The sequence below is a fragment of the Ochotona princeps genome, chromosome 30 (assembly GCF_030435755.1).
Source record: "Ochotona princeps isolate mOchPri1 chromosome 30, mOchPri1.hap1, whole genome shotgun sequence".
Classification (NCBI taxonomy): Eukaryota; Metazoa; Chordata; class Mammalia; order Lagomorpha; family Ochotonidae; genus Ochotona; species Ochotona princeps.
Genome location: NC_080861.1, coordinates 270,890 through 296,485, shown reverse-complemented (window position 1 = coordinate 296,485; position 25,596 = coordinate 270,890). Strand labels below are relative to the sequence as shown.

Genomic DNA, 25,596 nt, shown 5'->3' with positions numbered 1-25,596 from the left:
GGTTTGGAAGTGGGACAGCTGGGATTTGAACTGGTGCCCAAAGGGGATGCTAGTATTGTAGGTGACAGGTTAACCCATTATGTCACAACCCCAGTCCCCAAAACACCTTTTTTACTGAACAATTGACAGTGTATGTACTAGACATTTTCTAGAAAACAAACCAAGTGAGTTAATCATGTCAAGAGAAACAATCGCCACTATTTGATGTCAGTAGGAAAAACTGAGCTTTCAAAGATACTAGAGGTGTAAAAACACACCTGAGCCCAGCACAGTGGTCCTAAGGGGCTAAAGTCCTTGCTTTACCTGTGCCAGGATCCCGTAGGAATGCTAGTTCATATCCCAGTTGCTCTACTTCCCATCCAGCTCCCTGCTTGTGGCTTGGGAAGGCAGTAGAGGACAGCACAAAGCCTTGGGACCCTGCATCCACTTGGGAGACCCAGAGGAAGCTCCTGGCTCCTGGCTTTAGATCAGCTCAGCTCCAGGCATTGAGGACACTTGAGGGAGTTAACCAGTGGTTGGAAGATATTTCTTTCTGTCTCTCCTTCTCTTTCTAAATTTGACTTTCCAATAAAAATAGATCTTTAGGACCCGGCGCAGTAGCCAAGTGATTAAAGTTCTCGCCTTGCATGCGCTGGGATCCCATATGGGCACCGATTCTAATCCCAATGGCCTTGCCTCCCATCCAGCTCTCTGCTTGTGACCTGGGAAAGCAGTTGAGGATGGCCCAAAGCCTTCGGACCCTGCACCCATGTGGGAGACCCAGAAGAGGCTCCTGGCTCCTGGTTTCCGATTGGCCCACTTCTGACCACTGTGGCCACTTGAGGAGTGAATCAGTGGATGGAAGATCTTCTTCTCTGCCTCTCCTCCTCATTATATATCTAACTTTCCAATTAAAAATAATAATAAATCTTAAAAAAATTTAAATCTTAAAAAAATACCTACTACTAACTTTGACAACTTCTCAATAAGACAAGTTTTTCTGATTAGTTTTAAGATTTGCTTATTTTTATTGGAAAGGCCAAACAGATCCCAGGAGCTGGATCGGAAGTGGGAAGCCAGGACATGAACTGGTGCTCATATTGGATTCCAGTGTTTGCAAGCTGAGGATTTGACCATTGAACTATCATGTTGGGTCCATGATTAGTTTTGCAAAGTTATCAGCAAATGTGGCTTTTAAAATACTGAATAATGAGAGGCATTAATGTTTAGAAGACTGTGTAGTAAAATATTAGATATCTTGTTGTAGAGTGGATTACTCCAAAATGCAGTGACTCCAACATTAACTTTGCAGTTGGATGAGTTCTGCAGTCTAAGAGCAGCTGAGCTTGGTTGTGGCCACAGCATGCTGGACCGTAGTCATCTGAGGAGTGGACTGGAGTGGAGGATCTGTGATTCTTTGTGGTTATTTGCAGGAGGCCCTGATTTCCTGTCGCATGAATCTCTTTCCAGGACTTCACAGCCTGAAGCTAGCTCCCCCAAAGCAGGTATTCCAAAAGAAAGCAAGCAAGGTGGCACCTTCCAGAACTCATGCCCTGTAACATCTACCAATTTGTACACATTGGAGGTAAGTCACTATGTAGAGTCCACAGTCAGAGAGAAGCATTCGGCTCCACATCTTACAGGGCGGGTGATCAAAGACTAAATGCCCTTAGTGAGCCAGTGTCTTCCAGGTGACCGAGTGTGATATTAAAATTACAGTTATGTATATGTTAAAAAATGTATTCTAATTGCAAGATAGTTCAGTAGGGTTTTTATGTAACAGAGTACAAAAATTCCATTGATGTAACTCCAGATTCCACATCTTACCTTTAAGAAGCTACCAGTTCTTGAATTTGGGTATAGAACTGAGGAATTTCTAGTTACCTGAAAAAGCTATTAAAATATTCCTCTCATTTGCAACTGCATATCTCTGTTCAGTTTTCTTCATATGCTTTAAAATAACATCAGAATAGGTGGGATGCAGAAGCTGAGACCCCAGCTAACCTCTGTTTAACCATACAGTTAGAAATTTGTGAAATACAAGTGATGTATTGAACCTGAGTGAGTATTGTTAGACTCTAAAGAGGTTTGTGTGTACTCTGTCACACTGTTTGTGACACTTGACTTGTAACTTGAGCCTCTCCAGACCTCCAGCCACATTCACAATGCTGCCAGTTAACACATAGTCAGAAACAGAGCCTCTCTGCTTCCGGCTTAGTCCTTGCCTCATCTAGGCTGAGGCAAGATCTTTTCTTTTTTTTTTTTTTAATTCATTAATTACATTGTATTATGTGACACAGTTTCATAGGTACTTGGATTCTCCCCACCCCTCCCCAAACCCTCCCACCATGGTGGATTCCTCCACCTTGTTGCATAACCACAGCTCAAGTTCAGTTGAGATTCCCCCATTGCAAGCGTATACCAAACATAGAGTCCAGCGTCTTATTGTCGAGTTCAACGGCTTCTTAGGTATACCCTCTCTGGTCTGAAGACAGAGCCAGCAGAGTATCGTCCCAGTCAATTGAAAGCTCCAACATACCATCAGCAAAAATTTACATCATTATGGAATTAATTGACATAGTAATGAGTAACCAATATGTTAAAAGTAAATGCGAGTTCCTAGCCACCTTCTGTGACCACCTCACTTACATTTCAATTTTAGTTTATACACAACATATAACATTCATAACAACATGTTATACATAACATCATATCATCTTAAATTAAGGCAAACATGTGGTATTTAACCTTTTGGGATTGGCTCATTTCCTTTAGCATTATGGTTTCCAGTTTGGCCCATTTGGCCACTAAGAACTGCATTTTGTTTTTTTTAATAGCTGAGTAGTATTCTATGGAGTAGATGAACCATAGCTTTCTTATCCAATCCTCTGTTGATGGGCATTTTGGTTGCTTCCATGTTTTTGCAATTACTGATTGTGCTGCTATGAACATAGGAGTGCATGTTGGTTTCTCATAAAACAATTGTTCTGGATATATTCCTAGGAGTGCTATTGCTGGATCATACGGTATGTTGAATTTGAGTTGTTTGAATATTCTCCATACTGATTTCCATAGAGGCTGTACCAGCCTGCAGCCCCACCAGCAGTGGAGTAGTGTTCCCTTTTCCCCGCAACCTCGCCAACAAGTGTTGTTGGTGCTTTTATTCATGTGGGCCAGTCTTACTGGCGTTAGGTGGTACCTCATTGATGTTTTAATTTGGATTTCCCTTATTGCCAGGGAACTTGAGCATTTTTTCATATGTTTATTTGTGAGGCGAGATCTTAATGTCTGTCGTGCAGCACGCCGCTGCCAGCTTCTCTCACCTAAAGCTAAGATGAGACGTGTGCTGTGGTTGCCAGTTCACCCATCCCACACACTGCCACCCTTGGTCTCTTTGGACCCTTTCAGCAATCCGCACAAGTGCTTTCTGCAGGGAACCTCATGAAGAGCACACATACAGCCTCACTGCTTCTGGCTGAGGGAGCTGGCTGTCTACCAGTGTGATCCCAGCATCCCTCTCTCTCTAAAGTGCTGGTGACAATGAAAGTTAGAATGCTGGGTCTCTCCTTCCCCTCCCTTAATGAGACTCGCTTAGAGTCATCAGTCAGGTAGGAAAAGAGAAGAAATAACCAAGTAAGCTAAGTGGATACCTGAATATAGTCTGCTTTTGCCAGTCTGGAAGAAGGGGTGGGGGACAACTGTCAGGCAGGCATGCAGATGCACACACAGCCATGATTGCTACAACTGTCTGTGAGGGCGCTTCACATGCAGTGGAAAAATTAGGAATTAACCGTGTCTGTTTTGGTGCAAACAAATTTTATTTCTATGCATTTTTAAAATAATATGCATTTTTCACAAACTTTTGATTGTGTGCATGTGTGTGTATATATGTATATATATAAGATATATATATAAAATGTTAGATTGTATTGTCTATATAATTAAAGAATAAGATAAAGATAATTGGAGAGGAAATGGGCATACATAGCTAAGAAATGTAATTATACATTGCAATATTCGAGTCAGTTATACTGGTAAAGGAAGCAGACCCCCTTGCCTAGAGTCAGTTCACTGATGGGTCAAACCACCCTATTTGCTTCACCTCCCTATACTTAAGCTCTTAGCAATTCAGACTTGGTGGAATGCTCCTAACATTTCTTCAGCATTCTAGTTATCCATTATATCTTATGTCTGTATTATAGCATTTTAAGGAATGATTATTTTTTTTAGCCCAGTTGGAAAACAATGGATATCTAGGACAAAAACATTCACAGACAGACAAAAGACTGAGTCTAAATATATGAATCAATAAGAAAGGGATAAAAGTGTTAGAAGACAGTTCACAAAACTGGAAATGCAATTAACCAAATAAGGTAAACAGGATGTTTCAACATTATTAATGATTAAGAAAATTAATAAAAATAAGGCAGCGGTATAATTACTCTCTCAAAGCATAATATCAGTTAAATGTAGTGATAGTGACAGGGTTGGTGAATCAGGTGTTTCTGAGCTCAAACTTTTTCAAACGAGTTCCGCTGTTGGTGTGTGTGTAACCTGGTGTAGCATTTGTGGTAGGCAGTGTGCGTTAAGATGCATGTATCCTGCTTTGAGGTGATTAGGGAGCTCAGGGAATGCATGCAATGGGAGTTATTAAAGCCACGCCTGTGTAGGCCAGGCTGGGGCTGCGAGGGACTGGGAAGGCCTGGAATTGATTAGGTGTGGTGGAGAGGACCCAAGAGGTACTTGGTGGGAAGGCGGGAAGTGCAGTAAATGAGAGGGATTAGAAACGACTGCAGAAACTTGATGAGAGGGATAGGAAGGGACTACAAACGCACAATGGAAACAACTGGCTTTCCATGAACTGACCTAGCGCCCCTGGCACACAGGACCTGTGAACACTGAGCAAGGGCCCTGGGGAAGCGTGAAGCTTGTTAGCAAACAGGAAGTTCTGAGTTTCAAAGCACCACTAAGTGTCTTCAAGAGTTCTGTGACTGCCTCTCATCTTGGTTCTGGTCCTGCATAGTAACATTGCTTCTGAAAGGCAACTGGAGATCTCTGAGGACTCCTAAGTCTGAATCTCTGGCCGCTGGGGGTTTCTTCTTTCCCATGTGATCACAAGATACAAATAGGTGTTTTACTTGCCTTTGCTAGAACCTTCCTTTGTCTCTTTGAAAAACAAAAACAAAAGCAAAAACTCCAGTAGCTGTTGCCGATCCTGGGAAGGCCTGACAGGAGGCTGTTGGTTGCAGAGTGCATTTGCATCTACAGCTGCTGGTCCCAGGCTCAGCTTGCTGTCCTGGTTCAAGGGGGCCTTCTTTGAGGAAGTACAAGGCCCTGTGGCCTCTGGTTTGCTTTGTGGTTTGTGCCATTTCCCACCCATTGGCTCATATGGCGATGAGACAGCAAGAAGCTGCAGAGCAGGGCTGTAACAGGCTGAACTGTATCTTCTTTTTTTTTTTAAGATTTATTTTTATTACAAAGTCAGATATACAGAGAGGAGGAGAGACAGAGAGGAAGATCTTCCGTCCGATGATTCACTCCCCCAGTGAGCCACAACGGCCGGTGCATGCCGATCCGAAGCTGGGAACCTGGAACCTCCTCCGGGTCTCCCACGCGGGTGCAGGGTCCCAAAGCATTGGGCCGTCCTCAACTGCTTTCCCAGGCCACAAGCAGGGAGCTGGATGGGAAGTGGAGCTGCCGGGATTAGAACCGGTGCCCATATGGGATCCCGGGGCTTTCAAGGCGAGGACTTCTAGGCCACGCCGCCGGGCCCTGAACTGTATCTTCTAAAAATTCATTTGTTGGAGTAATAACACCCAGAATCTCAGAATTTGACTATTGGGAGGCACTCCCATTAAAGAAGTACTTAAAGTGAGATCATGAGGGTATTTCCTTATCTAAAAGAACAGGTCTCCTTATAAGAGGGAATTTGGACACATAAAAAATACACTTAGGATATGGATGCACTGAGAAAGGTCATGTGAAAAGTTAGAGAGATCATCTGTATGGCCAGGAGGAAAGATCATGGAGAAAACCAACTATGGCAATACTTTAATCTTGGACTTCCAGAATCAAGAACTGGGAAACTAATTTTTTGTTGTTTAAGCTACCCAGTTTATGCTACCATATAATAATGGCCCCATCTACTAATGCAGGAGCCCTCATGTCTGGAAGCCTAGGGTCCTGAGACTGAGGCAACCCAGCTAAGAGCCTCCTGGTTAATTGTTCCTGCTAAGTGTCTCCTTTAAGTGTAGAAGAGTTCTGCTCTCCTACACATAGCTTTTCTTTGGACTCAGGAAATGTGGTCCTTGCTGTTACATTGCCCAAACAGTTAGTTCCTGGGTTGAGTCACTAGTTTTAATGTGGTCGAGGAAAACAGGGCTGTCAAATCAGGCTGCGTCTTTTGGTCATCTTAGTCCTTAGCTGTGTAGATGCAGAAAGCATTCCAGATCGGGCCCAAGTAAGTGACTTCCAAAACCGATCACAAGTAATTAACTGGAATTTTCTGGTTAACAATAAGAAGTTTATTTGCCAAGAAGGCCAAAATATTCGTGGTAGACTAGTCTGAAACAATTTTTTTCTTATCAAACATAGCCAAGTACAGACAAAAATATTTTAACCTTGGAAGGACCTGCTTTAGAACTGCTCTAAGAGGTCATTCCTTGAGATTGTGTTCCCTTGCTGTCCTGGGAAGCAGTGCACTGGCCCTGCTCTGGTGGCCCGGGAAGCCTGAAGTCACAAAGCAAGCTACAGTTTCTTCATCTAACCAACTAGAGTTCTTCAATTGTTTGTTAGACCATGTTTTCATTAAACTGTGAGCTGCAAAAGGAAAGGGATTGTGTGTTATCTGTGAGTTTATTTTCAATAGTCTACAAATTACAGTATGTGCTCAAAAAAAAAGAAAAAGGAATGAGTTGAGTTATGCTGTCATATGTCCCTTCTGTGGTTAGGCATTTCAAGTAGCCCAGAAAAACAGCCAGTCATCTCCTAGTATGCACAGTATTGGATATTGAGTAATAAATCCTTTATTCTCAGCTATCCCAGGCTCTTGGGAATTTTTCTCCTTCCTTCCTTCCTTCCTTCCTTCCTTCCTTCCTTCCTTCCTTCCTTCCTTCCTTCCTTCCTTCCATTTTATTCAAAAGGCAGATCAGATTTACAGAGACAAGGGGAGACAGAAACATCTTTCATCTGCTGCTTCACTCCATAAGTGGCCACAATAGCTGGAGTTGGGCCAATCTGAAGCCAGAAGACTCCTCCAGGTCTCCTATGTGGCCGCAGGTTCCAAGGTTTGGGGCCACTTCCTTCCCAGGGCACAAGCAGGAAGCTGAGTGGAAAGTGGAGCATACAGGGCTCAAACCAGCACCCATATGGGATCCCAGTGCTTGAGGGGGGTGAATTAGGCAATTGAGTCACTGTACCTGGCCAGGGGAATTTCACAAGAAAGATGAAGGAGATTTTGGTTCTTGTCTCACATGAAATAAGAATCTTTATGTAGATAATTTCAGTGGGCAAGATTTATTAAGTATATTAAACATGGGCCAGTGCAGTGGCATAGCCAGCAAATCTTCCACCTGCAAGCACCAGCATTCCTTGTAAATGCTGCTTCCAGTCCTGGCTGCTGCACCTCAGATCCAGATCCCTGCTAATGGCCTGGAAAAGCAGTGGAGGACAGCCCAAACCTTTGGACCCCTGCACCCATGTGGGAGGCCAGAAAGAAGCCCCTGGCTCCTAATTTGGATCAGCTCAGCTCTGGTCCTTGTGGCCATTTGAGGGAGTGAACCAACAGATGGAAGACTTCTACCTCTATCTCTCCTTCTCTCTATAAAAATTTGCCTTTCCATAAAAATTAAAAAGTCTTTTTAAAAAAAGGGTATTAGGGCCCAGTGGCGTGGCCTAGCGGCTAGAAGTCCTCGCCTTGAAAGCCCCGGGATCCCATATGGGTGCCAGTGCTAATCCTGGCAGCTCCACTTCCCATCCAGCTCCCTGCTTGTGGCCTGGGAAAGCAGTCGAGGACGGCCCAATGCATTGGGACCCTGCACCCGCGTGGGAGACCCAGAAGAGGTTCCTGGTTCCCAGCTTCGGATCGGCGCGCATCAGCCCGTTGCAGCTCACTGGGGGAGTGAATCATCGGACGGAAGATCTTCCTCTCTGTCTCTCCTCCTCTCTATATCTGACTTTGTAATAAACTGAATAAATCTTTAAAAAAAAGAAAGGTATTAAAGATGGGACCCCCCCTCCATAACATTGTCGGGGGGGTCAAAATAGGAGGACCCAAGAAAATGGTGAAACTGGTGTCTTTTAAGCACAATCTTGAGAGAGAAGAAAACAGCTGCTAATGTCACAGGCTGGAATTCTAATCCTGGCTAGCTTGTTCACACGGAAAAGGCCATCGGGAGGGTGTGATAGGAAGTCTATCCATTCTCACAGCAGAAATCTCAGGCACCATCTTTTTGCTTCCTCATGATGAAAATTGAAAGAGCTGGAGCTTGACACTTTGATTTTTATCTAAGAACTTTTGGGGAGGTCTTTTGAGATTCCCCCAAAGAGATTTCCTGACTCCGCTAGAATTCAGGGAGGTGGCATTCACATTTCAGTAGGGGCTCTACCTAACACCCAGGTGCTATTCTTACAGTAAAACAAGGAGCCAGGACTGACTTGCCTTTCCCAAGAGGTAAAATGAAAAAGTGAGAGCTTAGATTTTCAAAGGAAAATTTCATCAGGAACCAGAAACTTTAACTAGCCTCACCCAAGTACAACTGCTCTTCCTTGAGTAGTTGTCCATCTGTTCTGTCTAAATTGACAGGTGTTCTCTTCCCTGGTTTTAGTTACAAAATAGCTCCTTATTTTTGAAACTAAACTAACTCTAACCCAAATTATGCCATGAATTATGCCATGAGAGACTTCTGTGAGGTTTGTAGATCACGCTTCCCCTGATTGCCAATGTTTAAACTATCCCACATATGAGTTCAGTCACATCTGTCTGAATGGTACTGTCTAGGTATGCTAATTGACACTCCAAAGTCCAATTCTTCAGGACTAGGGTAAGGAGTTGAAAAGGATCTTGTGAATGGAGGGCTATCCATTAAACAGGAGACATTAAGTAAATATTGAGCCTGGGAAATCTAGGAATTTGAAATTAGTTTTTAAATTTAAAAAATTATTTTCATTTTTTTATTTGAAAGTGAGAGTGAGAACTAGAAAGAAAGATCTTTTATCTTATTGTTTGCTTCCCCCAAATTCTCTTCAGGCTCAGAGCTGGGCCATCCTGTAGATGAGAGCCCAGAACTCCATCCAGATCTTCCATGTGGGTAGCCAAAATGCAAACACATGAGCCATTGCCTGCTATCTCCCAGGGTATGGATTAGTGAGGACCTGTATCAAAAATGGAAAACCGGGGCTTAAACCAGGCAGTCCACCATGTGATGCATGTATTCTAAGCAAAGTCCTAATTGCTGCACCAAACACCTGGCCCAAAACAGTGATGAAATGAGATATTCTAGAAGCTGATTATCAGTGGAGGATCCTCTGCTCCATTGTTGGGGCAGATCTGGTAGCCTCCATATAGACAGACTAGGGAAAGGACGGACCTCTCAGCGCTCAGTGGTCACACGGCACTGGGCCCACTTCCAGATCTGGAAGCCTCCATATAGACAAACTAGGGAAGGGACGGACTGGGCCACAGTTCCTTGCCTGGGCCCTGATGTTCCGAGAAACTCATCACACTCAGTAGACTGAGGTTTCACTTGGGTTCTGTTTTTGTTTTCAACAATCCCTACCCATATTCCAGTTGGTTATTCAACATGCTTTCTCCGTGAGCCCCCTGAGCACATGCTTGCTGCTGTATCCCCAATACCATCATCCAGGACAGTAGTACTCCATGGTCTGAATGAATGTGTTATCAGATACCTGTTGAGGCAGGTGGATAGAAGAACAAATCTGTGTTGGTGCATATTCCTAGTTCCCACAGTAATTTATCATTCTCTGTGACAGGCCCCTTGGTCCAGCCACCAGCCCCTTGGTGGCTCTCAAGGCTCTTAGTCACTTGGGTCAAATACCTTCACTTTGGACACTAGCTGCTTATTAACTAAGCCGTTGCAGCACTGGCTCTTGTAACCTTAGATTAATTTGAGTTAATTCTTAACCATTTCCTTTCTGTACATGTGCTGTTCAATGGTTTGCCTTTATCTGGTTTTCCCCAATTTCCTGTGCCTTTGTGGTTTTCAACAGGAGCACTGTAGCCAGGGCCCGAGGCAGCCACAGCAGACAAATGTGGGTACCCGAGTCTTCAAGGAGGCCTCTCCTACTGCTGTGCATCTCACCCAACTGATGTCCATCCAGACACTCCCACCCAGCATGATTTATGATAGAGGGGGAAGCAAGCCTCCTGCAGAAGAGGCATGGATGATGCAGACAGAATCCCCAAAGACGATCATTCTGCAACAATAAAGGTTGGTGATAACTTTTCTCTCCAGCTCAGATGAAAAGACTTTCTCTTTCTCATGAATTTCATTTGTGTGTTTTCTCCACATGACCTGTGGAACAAACAGGAAGGAACTGTTTTAAATCAATAGTATAAGCTTTGTAGAGGCTAAGAATTTCTCTGTGATTGATTGGTCAGCATCTAGTACAGTGCCTGACTTGTTGATGCTGAAGAAATGTTTGATAGAAGAAGGAAAAGGAGGAGGGGAGAAGGGAGACACAAAAAGGTGGAAAAACTATTCGGAAATACTATATCTGTGTTGTCTTTAAGTAGATGTACCATCATTGATATCCACACTCAGTAAGGCTGTTTAAATCACTTGGCAAAATGAAGACAGCACTTGCGAAGATAAAATAAAATAGGGAAGCTGAATAGCAACAAGAAAATGCACTCTTAGGAACTGAACGGTTAACAGCAGGGATCATATGGTGAGAGAGATTCAAAACTCTGTAATGTTAACAGCCGTTTGTTCTATGTCTATGCCAGTTCTCAGAAGCAAATGGAACAACCAAGAACTTTGTTTTTGGACTACAAACAGATGTTTTATGGGTAACTGGCAAGATGAAAATTGGAGGTGATAAATTAACTGCAAAATGGTCCATTTGATATTTAGAAAAGGCCAGCTGATCAGAAATAGTGCTGAGGAACTTTGCAACTATCTAAGCTTCCTGCTGTTGAGGGAGATTAACCACGTGGAAAATGCTCAAAGATATTTAGTTATCTGTCAAGGAAAAACAACTCCATTTAGAAAAGAAAGGTGAAGGGAACTGACACATTTTTAATGTCAATGATTTTTTTTTTTTAAGATTTATTATTATTGGAAAGCTGGATATACAGAGAGGAGGAGAGACAGAGAGGAAGATCTTCCACCCGATGTTTCACTCCCCAAGTGAGCTGCAACGGGCTGGTGCGCGCCAATCTGATGCCGGGAACCAGGAACCTCTTCCAGGTCTCCCACACGGGTGCAGGGTCCCAAAGCATTGGGCCGTCCTCAACTGCTTTCCCAGGCCACAAGCAGGGAGCTGGATGGGAAGTGGAGCTGCCGGGATTAGAACCGGCACCCATAAGGGATCCCGGGGCTTTCAAGGCGAGGACTTCTAGCCGCTAGGCCACACCGCCGGGCCCGTATGTCAATGATTTTTATGTTTGAGATTTTACACCTACATAATTCAGGTCCAGCGGGCCACCTTTGAGTGACAGATACCTTGAACACCACCACTGTGAGGGTAGAGAGGAGTGATGACGGCATCAATGGTTATAAAGTCAAATGCTTCTCATGAAGGGGACTGCTTCTTCAGCAATCCCAATAACAGCATGTATTAAAGCTCTCAGTGTTGGCAAAATTAAGGGTAATTTTATATTGCTCGAATTTGGGGGAAACAAAATGTAATTTTCGGGTAACATCTAAAACCATCTCCAAAGGCAACTCAAGAAAATGTCCTGTTTGACACCAACTTTGCAAGGATTGTGTTAATGAAGATTGTGGTTAGGTACATTGAAGTTCCAGGGCAATTTAGACTACCATGATCACCAAGCCACTGTATTAAAAACAAATAGAAAGGAGCTAGATAGACACTGGCTGCAGACTAACAAAAATAAGTACATGTACCATCTTGACTATTGTGGGTTATTTCTAGAATTATAGTAAGATGACCAAGGCATTGGATGTGTAATTTAATGCGGAACTATAAGCATTCAGTGGGTCCCCAACTTCAGCCAGTGATGTTTTTTGCCATTGCTTTTACCCTTTGCGCTATTATTTATTCAACAGGCTTTTTTTAAATAAAAAAATTTTAATCTTAAACATATTTCAAAGAAAACAATGGGTGTTACTATCGCAAATCATCTTTAACAGACGTTCTTTGGAAAACACTTCAGTAACAAAATAATAACCGGTTAAGTCTGTTTCAAAGGGATTTCTGTAAAATAGAGACATGCTGGAAGAGAAGAAATTAGAACCCTTGCAACTCATGGGAAATGTTGGGGTATATCAGATGCTCAGATTACAGTTTTCTCTTTGTGGCTTTATTTAAGAAGCAAGTTAATATTTACACAACATTGAACTTCAAAGTCCAGGCAATAAGGAGGAACAGAGTGAGAGAGAAAAATAAACTGGTGGGCTCCTCCCAGTTCCTCCCTACCCTGTGGGGTACGAGAGGTGGCAGCAGGACAGCCAGTGGAGAGGAGGAGTTAGGGCGCAGCTACTGTTTGTGAAATTATAAAGGTATATTATACTACAGTACAAACGCCAAGTTTCATAACTTTCCTGGTTATCATTCCTGTGGACTGTCTCTTGTGTTCTGCCTCTCTGTGATCATGTTGTGTCTTTAGAAGTGTGCCCTTGGTTTTGAGGCATGAGTGCTGCTTGGGGAACAAAGTAGGACAGCAAAAAGGTGCCCTAGTCATTATTCATTTCTTTTCTTTTTTTTTTTTAAGATTTCTTTTATCTTTTTTTTTTTAAGATTTATTCTATATTGGACCTTGAGCCAAAACCAAAAAAGATTTATTTTATTGTTATTGGAAAATCAGATACACAGAGAGAAGGAGAGACAGAGAGGAAGATCTGTCCGATGATTCACTCCCCCCAAGTGGCCTCAACGGCTAGAGCTGTGCCCATCAGAAGCCACGAGCCAGAAACTTCTTCCGGGTCTCCCATGCGGGTGCAGTGTCCCAAGGCTTTGGGCCATACTCAGTTGCTTTCCCAGGCCACAAGCAGGGAGCTGGATGGGAAGTGGGGCTGAAGGATTAGAACCGGTGTCCACATGGGATCCCAGCATGTGCAAGGCAAGGACTTTAGCCACTAGGCTACCACACTGGGCCCCGTTATTCTTTACAAATGCTCCTTCTGTGGAGAGGCTGGGCCTGCGGGCATCACTTGTTCCTGACTTGGCAACTGGGTTAGCCTCACATGTGGCACAAGCAGAGTGGACAGGAGGTGAAGCTTGGCCAGGTGGACCCTTGGACAAAACATGCTAGGCTTGCGTTGATGGGACCCTCCATGCCCGAAGGAAACATTTTGCCAGCGTTAAGACCTTACAATGATGTGGGACACTGAGGTATCCTTTCAGGACTGTCTTTGAAAGATGGTCCTTGGGAGCTTTCTCTCCCAAGACAGACACTTCAGGCCTCGTCTTTGGTGTTCTGTTAGGTACCGCGCCCCAACCCATTGCCCTACCCACCAGCTCTCCTGCATGACCCTGGCATCACACTGATTCACTATTCATTTGGGAATCAGCTAGTATAGTGATCAAAACAGAAAAAAAGAAAACCCCTGTTTCCTTGGCACTTTCCTTCTTCGCCCATTGTCTTTCCTTGTCCTCTCCGTGTGAAGGCTAGAGACGAGACTCTAGCCGAGCCAGAGTCTGGAGTGTGTCTAGCAGTAGTGCCCAGCACACCATCCATGCGCAGAAGACAGCAGGGTGCAGGCACGAGAGTCCCCGATTGTGCTGCTCTCACCGTCAGGGCACTCACAGGTGAGAGGTAGAAAAATGCCTTCATTGTGCTTAGCCTAACTGCAGGGCATTGCTCTGTTCCCGGGAGCCACACAAGAGTGGGTGTCTCTCTGTCAGAGTCTCCTTTCAGTTCTGTAACCAATACTTTGGTTGTCCACTTTTGATTCTAAGAATTCAGTTACAGATGAAGCACAATTGTGTTTCTGGAAGAGAAGGTGAAAGTTGTGAACCATGGCACCATGTCATAGGGCTAAGTGGATCCAAGGTTGGGGGACACAGAGTGGACTCCCTTCCTTACTTTGTAAAGGGACAGTCACACAGATGCATCCACACTAGAGTTTTCTGTTTCAGCTTCTGTTGCTTTATCCAACAGCCTTTAGTACTGTTTGATTTTTTTTCTAATTAGAAAATGTTAGAAAATGAGTTGAAACAGAGTAATGATGAAGCAAGAGGAAAAGGGGCAGCCCCAGAGGTCGTTTGCAGAGTTCTTTGCTCTCAGTGACAGGCACAGGGAGTGGGTGAGTCCGCTACTGTCTACAGCCAGTGGCCTCAGGAAGGATGTCTGGCCTGGCCTTGGGCGGTGAGCCTTCCCATCAGGGCTGACTCACTAGCTGAGTCTGCGGCTGCCTTGCTCTCTGGGCTGTGGATGCCCTCTGCTCCAGCTCCAGAGCCTCAGGAACAGATGTCCAGAATGCTGAACAAGCTCCTGGGAAGCACAGCACAGAAACACCTAGCATAATGCCTTCCTCCACCTCCTCCACTCTGGGGACGCATCAGCTGTCCAAGCCCCTCCTTGTCCCCCGTCTTATGATGTCAATGGAAAGAACATAGCCTCTGCACCGGAGGCCCAGGAACAAGGAGCACTGCCTTGTTCCGGGATCTTGGGCCTGATGCTCAGACTCTGTATGCCTCAGTTTACCCTCCCCTTGTCTCCAGCTCCTTACAAGGATCAGGGCACAGTGCAGCACTCTGCCAGCTCAGTCGTCACTTCCAGGTAGACATGTCTGGACTTGTACTTCAGCCACCTCTGACCGGGATTTCATCTCCTGATTCCCAACATTGCATCCGATTGCCAGGCTTACTGTTAGATTGGTGCATGTGTTCATGCAAAGGTGGAGGATGAGTGTGCGACTACCAGATGGCTTACTCCTCGGCCAGCAGCTGCGGTTCTTGGGGTGATAGACATAGTGTTGGTTTGGTTCCTGCGAAAACCATCCACTGTAGGAAACCCCTGGGCAAATGCTGCTATTGGTGATCTAAGAGCGAGAAACAGAAACATTGGCTAGCCCAAGTGTGTTGCCATCAAACTATGTCTGATACATCCTAGACCATCTTCCCCATGGAGTTTGCAGCAGGGACACACTTTCCAGGGTAGGTCCAAGAGCAACTCTTACTTTTCCAGGCCCCAGCTGGGCATTTGCTTCCAGAACAACAGGTTTACATGTGTGCTCACGTAGGTGTGTCCCTTTGGAGGGATCAGGAGGAACTTTAGCATCAGTCCATTTTCTTCTGTAGGTCCTGACAGCTGCAGAGGCCTTCTGACCAGCCGAGCCTGGGAGGTGTGAGTGGAGGGAGGGCAGTTTGCTCCTCATAGGTTTGGTGGAGGAGCAAAGGTAGAAGCAGCACTCAGCTGGAGGGGGCTGCCGTCACCAGCCACTGAGTGAGTCCCAGGGGGCCATGCTGCTGCTCAGGACGCTTCTGGAAGGCCACAAGTCAGGCTCTTCAGTTGAGTGGCTTCACAGAAACCACTTGACAAGTAAACAGATCGCACAGCTGGCCCTCAGCAGTCCAGAAGGCATGTGACCCTTTGGGAGAGAGTCCATGTTGGGGAAATGTGTCACCAGTGTGCCCTTTGCTGAGCCCTGACCTTCCTACAGATCCGTGGCGAACACCGTGCTTGAGCAGACTGTCGTCTGACTGCTGCTCCTACTTTCTTCCTCCCTCCCACTTCCTCCCTCCTCAGCCCCCAGCAAGTCAAATCCCTTAGGACTTTTGACGTTGTCTGGAATGAGCTGAATTTTCCCAGTTTGTCATTCCAGTTCTGGTTCCCATCCAGAATGCACTGTCATATTCCACTCCAGTTCACATTCCTTGAAGTGTGCCACAGATATTTTCTTTTATTTTTAATTTAAACTTATTTATTTTTAAATGTTTGGTACATAGGTGAGGGGATTGTAGACCCAAATAAGTCTTTGAGTGGGATGGGAAAGGAAGGGGGGTGGCAGCCAAGGAAAAGACTCCGCCTCATTGCTGTGACCACAGGGCAGGGCAGAGCACGATGCTGCACCAGAGAACAGACATGGTCCCCTGGTTTCGTCCCAATGACTCTGCTGTGGGAAAGGATATCCTGAGGGTGTTCCTTGAGTAGTGTCAATTGTTCTGCAATGGTGTTGACCTCACTGAGCCAGGTGTGAGATACCACTGTCCATATTTGCCACTGTCCATGTCTGTTTCGGTGTATCCATAGCCTTAGAGGCTTGGTGGAGAATTTGGCAACATTCTCCAAGTTGTTTGTGTTTTCTAGGTGCATCCCCTGTTGAATAGTTGGTTGTTGGTGTCTTACCTGGCCTGCCTGTCCTTTGTGTTAGAGGTAGCTTACTGTTCTGCAGTGCCAGGGCTTGGGGTAGGCGCAATACCACTTCACAGGTGCTCCTTAATGTTTGCTCAAGATAAAGATAAAAGGCTGTGCTGCATCAGCAGTGCTCTCCTCTTTCCTGCAGGTGGAGTGGGGGAGGGCTATTAAGGGAGGAAACCCAGTGGTCAGCTTGACTTCTGTCTCTACTGTATTACAGTTTTGAGTAATCATTCATTTGTTTAAGAAAAGATTGGGTGCTGAAAATTTGAAACCCACTGGACACCACTGTGATTATTCTTATGCTTAATGGATAAGCTGTGGCAACTGCTATTCACCTTTGCTAAATGCACCTGCAACACACAGAAGCCATTAGGAAAGGAAGGATTCAGTTCACAGTGCATCTTCCATAGCACCAACGAAAAATGCCTGCCCCATGGAAAGGGATTTCTTATATGATGTACTTGGCCACTTCAATTCAAGAAGTTTACCTTCTAGAATTACCACGACAATATGAGAGGTGATTGACAAACTAGTAGCACAGCATGTTATAGACAACTCAGCAGACACTCCACTGGGGCAGAGATCAGAGGAAGCAAGGTGGGCCCTGTTGAGAATGATGATGACTGTGGCCACTGGCATCCTTACAGCTGTGCCATTTGATGTGATCTGATCCGGGGATCTGTAATTATGATGCCTTTCCCCTAGAACACGGGTATATGTGTCTTTATTCTCTGTGTACCCCAGCATGAGCACCAGGCTGGACAGTGGGGCGGGTTGTGTGTGTGTGTGCATTTCACTGAATCTTACATTGCACAAAAAGGGGAAGGTCTTTCCACGCTGGACTGGGCAGCAGTGTCTTATCTGTGCAGCAGACACACGGTAATTTCTTACATCAGTGGGTCCCTCAGGAGAGGGACCAAACCATCCCACCCTAGAAGAGGCCTTGCCAGTGATTTGTTCACAGAACCAGGCCAGACAAACTCCCAGAACATTGTAAGTGGACTCTCCCACCCTGTGACCCTCCACAGAACAAAGTAGTAACTCCACTTGGAGGCGAAAGTCTCCAAGCCAGGGATAGAGGTTCTGACTGGAACACAAACCCAGCTCTCTGGGCCTACCGTGTTAAATGCATCCATTTTCTTTCTTTCTTTCTTTCTTTTTTTTTTTTTTACATTTCATTCTCCTTTATTTCTCTATCCACAGACTCTGGTAAGCCTGAGTTACAGTTCTCAAGTAGAAATAACAGAATTAAGTGAACCAGCCAACAGAATATATGCCTCACTCTTGCTCTCCCTCTCTTTCTCACTCTGCCTTTCTAGTAGATGAGAATAAACAAATGAACATTAAGATAATAAAAGTAAACTACTTTTAGGGAAAAAATAAGAGGGAACATTAAGTACTGTGAATAACCACAAAAAATAAAGAAATTGGGAGATTCAGGAGGAGCTTTTTGGAGAGTGTTTGCTTTCTTGACATGCAAGCAATGGAATCTCCAGTGAACCAGCACTGCAGGCGGAGATCAGTGGGTGCAAAGTCCTGAGGTAGAAGAAGGTGCTGGTGCACCATGTATGGGAAAGAATATCCAATATACAGTGTAGTTCTTGGTTATTTTGTCAGAATCAATTGCCTCTGTGTATGTGGATTGATTTAGAAGTTCTATATTCTGTTTCATTCATCTGTGTGTCAGTTTTTCACTCCAAAGTAATGCTGTTCTAATGGTTATAATTTTCTAGTGTGCTTTGAAATTGATTCTCGCAAGGCATTCATGCTTATCATTATTATTTTGTTCAAAATTGTTCCAGCTGGTTTGGGTCTTTTGTGGCTTTGTTGAATTTTAGGACTGTTTTTACTGTAAAAAAAAAAAAGTAGCATTTTGATAATTTTGGCATGAAATCTTTAAATTGCTTTAGATAATATGGAATTTTTAACAATATTAACTCTTCCAATCTTTGAGAAAAAGAAAAGAATATGCTTGGCACGTTCACAGAACATAAGGAGGCCAGCCAAATCAGGCTGGGATCACAAAGTGACAGTGACAGTGAGTGAAATGAGCCCATCTGTAGGCCATGGCTGGGGCTGCGTGAGATAGGAGGTCTTTTGAGAGCACTCAGCAGGAAAGTAGTGATCTTACCATATGACAATATCACCCGGGCTGCCATGTGGGGGAAAGAGTGTAGTTGGCACAAAGTAGATTCAGAGACACCAGGTAGGAGCTTGCTGTAAAAATCCAAGGACAAGAAGACAGTGTGTCTTGGACCTGAGTAGTAAGCTCTGGAGGGAATAGGAAGTAGTTAGTTCTGGGTTATTTTGAAGGTGGAAATGATAAACTCAATTTTGTTGTTGTTTTGTTTCATATTTATTTTTATTGGAAAGGCAGATATACATGGGCAAGGAGAGACAGAAAGATCTTCCATCCACTGGTTTACCTCCCAAGTGGCCACAACAGTTGGAGCTGAACCAGTCCAAGACAGGGTCCTGAGGTTCTGGGCTGTCCTTCACTGGCCACACGCAGGGAGCTGGTGGGAAGCTTTCCCACCCTTCCTTCACCCTTCACCACTCTGCCCTGCATCTCCTAGGGTATGACCCCTGGTAACAGCTTTCCCAGGCTTCCAGGTCACCTGGATGCATGCTGGGCTTTACCAGTGAGAATGGAGGCTGGGAGCTAATCCTCTGGCTGCAGTGCTTGTACACCATCTGGGTAGCAATGGGTGCTCTAGCTGCTCCATTTCCAATCCTGCTCCCTGCTGATGGCCTGGGAAAACAGAGGGAAATATCCCATATCCCATGCTCCTGCACCCACATAGGAGACATGGAAGAAGCTTCCAACTTGGACTGACTCAACTCTAGCCATAGTCACCATTTCGGGAGTGAACCATTGGATGGAAAATCAATCTCTCTCTCTCTCTCTCTCTCTCTCTCTCTCTCTCTCTCTCTTTCTCCCTCCCTCTTTTCCTCCCTCCCTCCCTCCCTCCCTCTCAATAATTCTGACTTTCAACTGAAATAAACAAATCTTAACAGAGACAGAGGGGTTGGGGAGAAAAGAGCCAGTGACTTCCTGAAGTCTCTTGGCATTGAATGGTCCTCTGGCAGCTGTGGCATAGCGCCAGCCACTGCCAGAAAGGCTACCTTGGTTCCAGATGCTGCCAGTGACCCCAGCCCTGGGCACTGTTTTCACCACCTCCTCCCTTTCCTCCAGCCCAGGAATGGGGGTGCCTTCCTACTGTTGCCAATGTAAGCTTTGCCCTTCTCTGTCACCAGTGTAACCTGTTCACTATTAGATACCGTCTGCTTCCATGCATGTAATGGTTTCTGTTATTCAGGTGATAATCATGCCATAGCTAAAACACATTCTCCTTTGTCATTAATTTAACTGTTAGCAAATTTCTAATTAGGCTTGTGGCCATAAATCTGTCATTATTTATAACAATTCATTTGAAGTGAAGCTCCTTATCTATTGAAACTATTTTAGTTTGCCAGGAAAATTTTAAATGCCCAAGTATCTCAAAGGTTTGTGATGATGATGCTTGCCTAACTATCTTGAACACTAGGCAGTGCCTGATTTTATGCAGTGCATTCATACGATAAATAATGATGGCAACACTGAGTCATAAGCCAAGGAAGGTTCATCATCAAGCAGTACTAGCGCTGTATCTTGCAGGAATAGCACACCAAGCTAATGTACATATCGTTTTCCGGCAACAGTGTCAGGGAGGAATGAGCTGGTGGTGTTACAGTAAAAGAAATGCTTGTAATGCCTTTGGGCCTTGGAAGTAATTCTGTTTCCCTCTTGAAGTGATTTATTTTTGTCATTACTTGGAATGGCTTTCCTGAACCATGCCCAATATGTCTTTCCTCCTGCTGACTGCTGGTCTTATCGCAAGAGTGGAAGGTGGTCGTGGGCTCTCTGCACAGAGGCCTTCACTGAAGTCAGTCAATTTAGCTCCTACCTTCCTGCCTTCCCTTCCTCATCTTCATCCTCTTTCACCCAGGCTGTGAGAACCCTACACGTGTAAGAGCCCGGATTTCCAACATGGAAACTGGCATTGTATCTGTCAAGAGAGGAAAGCAGTGTCTGATAAGGAAGAGATTAAGCCTAGTTTTATCCTACCCAAGATTTCACTGAAGAGATAGTAAAGGCATTTCTAAAATGTTAAACTTGTGGGAATTGTGTACAGCACACTGAGCTTCCACATCACAGCAGCAATTCAAGTCCTGGTTCCTCTACTACTGATCCAGCCTCCCTCCTGCTAGTGTGCCTGGGAGGCAGCAGGTGATGGCCTAAGTGCTTGGGTTGCTGCCACCCACTTGCGAGATCTAAATGGATCTCTTGGCTTTGCCATGGCCCTGTCCCAGCTATTGCAGGGAATTGGGGAGTGAGCGAGGAGATGGAAAAATCTCTCTTTTCTGTCTCTCCCTTTCTTTGTCATCTGTCTTTCAAATACATAAATCAATCTTTTTTGTTCTCTGAGTGATAAATACCCAGTGGTGATAAAGGATCTCTCATGGGATGACTAATTTCTTTTTTTTTTTAATTATTTATTATTTAACTTCATTAATTACATTGTATTATGTGACACAGTTACATAGATACTTGGGTTCTCCCCACCCCTCCCCAAACCCTCCCACCATGGTGGATTCCTCCACCTTGTTGCATAACCACAGCTCAAGTTCAGTTGAGATTACCCCATTGCAAGCGTATACCAAACATAGAGTCCAACATCTTATTGTCCAGTCAAGTTCAACGGCTTCTTAGTCATGGGATGACTAATTTCAAGAATCTCTGGAAAGGTAGTGGATAGAGTAGTCGCCAGCGAAGGAGGATGAAGAAAGCCAAACTCAGGCCGTGAGTGAAGGTTAGAGGAGGTGAGAATGAAGGGAATCTTCTGCCAGGCAATCCTGGGAAGACCCTGCAATCCATAAGCCTCAGCTGAGTGGGAGCTGGGGCTGAAACAATGGTGGTGAATAAAAAGCCCTGAAGAAGGAGTTGGCCTCACCCACCCAGGAACCAGATGGGCTCTCCCCAACTTCTTGCTCCCTCTGCAAAAGAAAATAAAAATGAAAATGACAAACCATGTCCTCTACACAAAACACAGTGGCCTCCAAGATGAGAGCCCAGAGAAGCCAGCAACATGGAATTTCTGAACTAAAGAGCTGGGTCCCTAGCAAGTAATTAAAATAAAAGTGGTAGAGACAGCTAATAGTTTTACAGTAATGCAATGAGCACATTATGTATTACTCCAGTCACTGCTCACAACACCTCTAGGAAGACGCACAGAGTGGCTAGTGTGAGATAACACAGGTAGTAACATGAGAGGGTGCACATTCCCACGAATCAGGGTCCCCGGCATTGTGGAGGGAAACCTGAATTTCAAGAGAAGAAGGAGCTGTCATGCTAAACGGAGTTGCTTCAGAGGGCTGCAGTGTAAACCACACCTCCACGATGACAAGTAGAGACCTAAGCTCAGACACCCAACAAGCACGGACAGTGAGTTCTGAAGACGCCTGACTGCAAAACAGAAAGCACTGTGAGCACCCTCCAGACAGACCAAGCTGCCTTCAGTCTTAATAGCACTGGTTTGCACCAGGGTGCAAAAGGCCTAAATCTGATTTCCCCTCTCCTCACCAGAACCCTTGAACAATATGACAGAGTGGGCCACTGTGAGAGGGTGCCTCATGGCAGATGCTCCAAGTAGACAACAGTCCCTTCCCTTAGGCGCCTTTGCTTACCGTGGGTGATTGGACCTAGACCCTTGTCCTCTTCCCACCAATCTGTCTCTTTTCCTCTGCCATCTTCACCATTTCTCTTCCTTTCCTCTTCCCTGTCAACTTCTTTCCCTCTTTTCAAACCAGGTCCTCACCACCAACCCTACCCTAACACTCTCTTCTTTCAGGGAATTCTCCACCCTGCTCCCTGTAAGCAAGTACTCCTTCTGCGGCCCGTTCCATTCTGCATCCTTTACCTCAAAACCTTTATCCAACCCAATGCTCCTGAGGAGATAGGAAAAAGGAAGAAGTTGTGCAAGCTTCTTGGAGATGACTACTCAAAATGTGAAAAATTGACATTGGAACTCACGGACTGAGAACCAGCCTATTTCTATCCCTCTGGGAGAAAGGGGAACCAATCAAGAACATAAAACTCAAGACAAAAAGAAAATGCACTGTTCTAGTGCACACCAGAGAAGTCCTATCTGCTGCCTTGTTCCTCTACTGCCTGCAGTGACCCAACTTGGCCAAAGCTGGGAAACTCAGTGCATGCCTTCCACATGAGTGGGAGGGACCAGTTACTTGAGCCATTAACTGTATTAGTTGGCAGCTGGGATGTGGAGCCAGCACCAGGACACAAGTGTCCTGACCAGTAGCTCAATTGCTAGACCAAACACCCATTCCCCATCATTCTATTGTGCTGATAAAGCCAAGGAGGCAAGATAACAATGAACTTCTCTAGTAGTCTGTTTTGTAGGTGAACATCTAGCCTGGGGTGTGTGTGTGTGTGTGTGTGTGTGTGTGTGTGTGTTGGAGGTGATAGCAGAGCAGCCAAAAGCATTCACAAAGGATGTTAGGATCCATGGTGGAACTTCTAGGGTTAGGAAAAAGCGTTGGAGAGGAGCCTGAGTCATGTGCCTACAGTGTGAACAAGCAGGTGCCAGTGTGCCTGTGAACATCAGAAACAAGGAAATGGCAGTTTGAAGGATTTTCTGTGTGGTAGTTAGATAGAAACACAGCACTGAGAGACTCACACAAGAGCACTTCCAGAAGTTTATAGAAAGATGGAATTAAAAGACAAGTTTGTTCTGGTGCGAAAAAAAAGGTTTTTTGAAAGCATGCATACTAGAGGTCTCTAAGAAGTGCACAGGCAATTTGTATTATGAAAAAAACTTCCTTCAAATTTTGACATCAAAATAAACTTACCTTTTCATTTGACTTCATGAGCTTTTGGAAGTGTGCTTCCCATACTGTGGCCCAAGGAGCCAGATGCCCTAGAGATAAGTGCGCACACTAGGGATAGGGTTGCCCCAAGGCGGTACCTTCTTCTAACTTTTCCAAAGTGTTAGAATGAAGGAGTTGGATCTGAGGGAAAGTTGGGAAAGAAAGGATTTTAAATTTCCCTCATTAATTGAAAATTACTTTTTTCTTTTTAGAAAAAAAAGTATTTTTATTTGAAAGGCAGATTTACAGAGAAAAGGAGAAAAAGAGAATAAGATTTTCCATCCAGTGGTTCACTTGCCAAACAGCTGCAATGGCCAGAGATGAGCCAATCAGAAGCCAAGGACCAAGGAGCTTGTTCTAGGTCTCCCACATTGGTACAAGGGCCCAAAGACTTGTGCTGTCCACTGTTTTCCCAGGCTATAAGCAGGGAGCCGGATCAAAAATGGGGGGCAGCCAAGACACAAAACGATACCTATATGGGATGCCAGTGCCACAGGGAGAGGCTTAGCCTGGAGAATTGTTTTCGTGTTTCAAAGATGAGTTAGAAACATTCATCCTAGAAAGCAACCAGTTCCCACCAGATTAGCCTTTTCCAAAGTGTATCTTGTAATATATACAACCAGTTTGTGCTTCTGTTGCTACTGTTGATATTCTTTTGTTGCGCATTAGGTCAATACAGGTATTGTGTTGTATCTCTGTGCTTATGGATCTGATAGACAGATGACTATTTACCTGGTACTGGTGATGTGGAACATTCTTTACCTGCTCTTTGTCACTGGTACTCTGTTCTCTGACTTGCTTGTTCATGCCCTCATCCTAATGTGTTGTTTGTCCAGTCAGCATGGATATGAATCCTTTAATTATCATTCTCATTAAAAATGTTCTCCAAATATGTGCTCTGTCCCTTGCTTATGGAAGTGTTTCTTTAGGTTTTATGTAGAGAAATACATCAGTGGTTTTCTTTGAGACTTTATCATTTATTTGGGAAGATTTTTTTAGACCCTAAGATTATAAAAATATCCTGCTTTATTTTTTATTTGGTATTTTTATAGTCTTTTCAAAAAGTTTGTGTCATCAACTTAGTCTTTATTTATTTGCTGTATAATGCAGGGTTAATGACATTTGTTAAAACCACTTAACCACATTTTCCATGTGTTCTAGAGAAAGAAGGAAGCTAAGATTTTTGACTTATCTTAGGAACAGCAATGAGGATTCTTTCTTTACAAAGTTTTATTTGAGAGGCCGGCACAATGGCACAATGGCACAGCTGGCTAATCCACAGTCTGCAAGTGCCATCATCTCATGGGGATGTTAGTTCATGTCCTAGCTGCTTTACTTCCCATTCAGCTCCATGCTTATAGCCTGGGAAAGCAGCAGAGGATGGTCCAAAGCCTTGGGACCCTGTTCCCATGTAGGAGTTCTGGAAGAAACTCTGCTCCTAGCTGGCTTCAGATAGGCTCAGCTCTGGCCATTGCAGCCATTTAGGGAGTAAACCAGCAGATGGAAGATGTTTGTCTCTCCTTCTCTCTGTAAACCTGACTTTCCAATGAAATAAATCAATACTTTATGAATAAAGTTTTATTTGAAAGGCCGAGCAAGAGAGAGAAAGATCTTGCATCTACAGATTTGCTCCCCCAAGTGACCGCAATAGCCAGGGCTGGTATAGGCTCAAGCCAGGAGCCCAGAACTCCATCTGGGTCTCCCACTGTGTGGAAGGGACCCAGGCACTTGGGCCATCTCCAGTGCCTTCCTGGGCTTATTAGCAGGGAGTCGGATCGAAGCAGAGGAACCTGGACTCAAACAGATACTCCAAAACGGAATACTGTCATCTCAGGCAATGGCTTAGCCCGCTTTACCTCAATGCCAGCCCTGTGATACAGTCTATGAGAGACTGTGCCCTCCAGAGTTAATAGACTGCTATGGCAACTACAGAATCCAAATTTGAAATGATTTCAATGTGTTAAATCCTTTTGAATACATGGTTACCACACACACAGTAGAGCTGATCTAGCTAATAAATCTGTACAAGAGGCCAAGGTAAGCACCTCATGGTGCATCTTGAATTCTGTGAATTCACCGGATCATGGGTATTTCTTCATGGGAAGCCTGGTGGGGATGACAGGACCTTGAGGGTCAAAGACAACCAAGATGGCAGAGGGGTCATTCCAGGCCAAGGGAATGTT

At 44.7% G+C, this 25,596-nt stretch overlaps 1 long non-coding RNA gene across 1 annotated transcript in view; it reads left to right on the top strand.

Moving 5' to 3' along the window:
• Positions 1-1,447: 1,447 nt before the first annotated feature.
• LOC131478342 (uncharacterized) overlaps positions 1,448-25,596 on the top strand; it is a 37,894-nt gene continuing 13,745 nt past the window's right edge. Inside the window, exons 1-2 of the long non-coding RNA XR_009244416.1 lie at positions 1,448-1,564; positions 10,207-10,427. This is a non-coding gene — a long non-coding RNA (uncharacterized LOC131478342). The remainder of the gene's footprint in view (positions 1,565-10,206; positions 10,428-25,596) is intronic.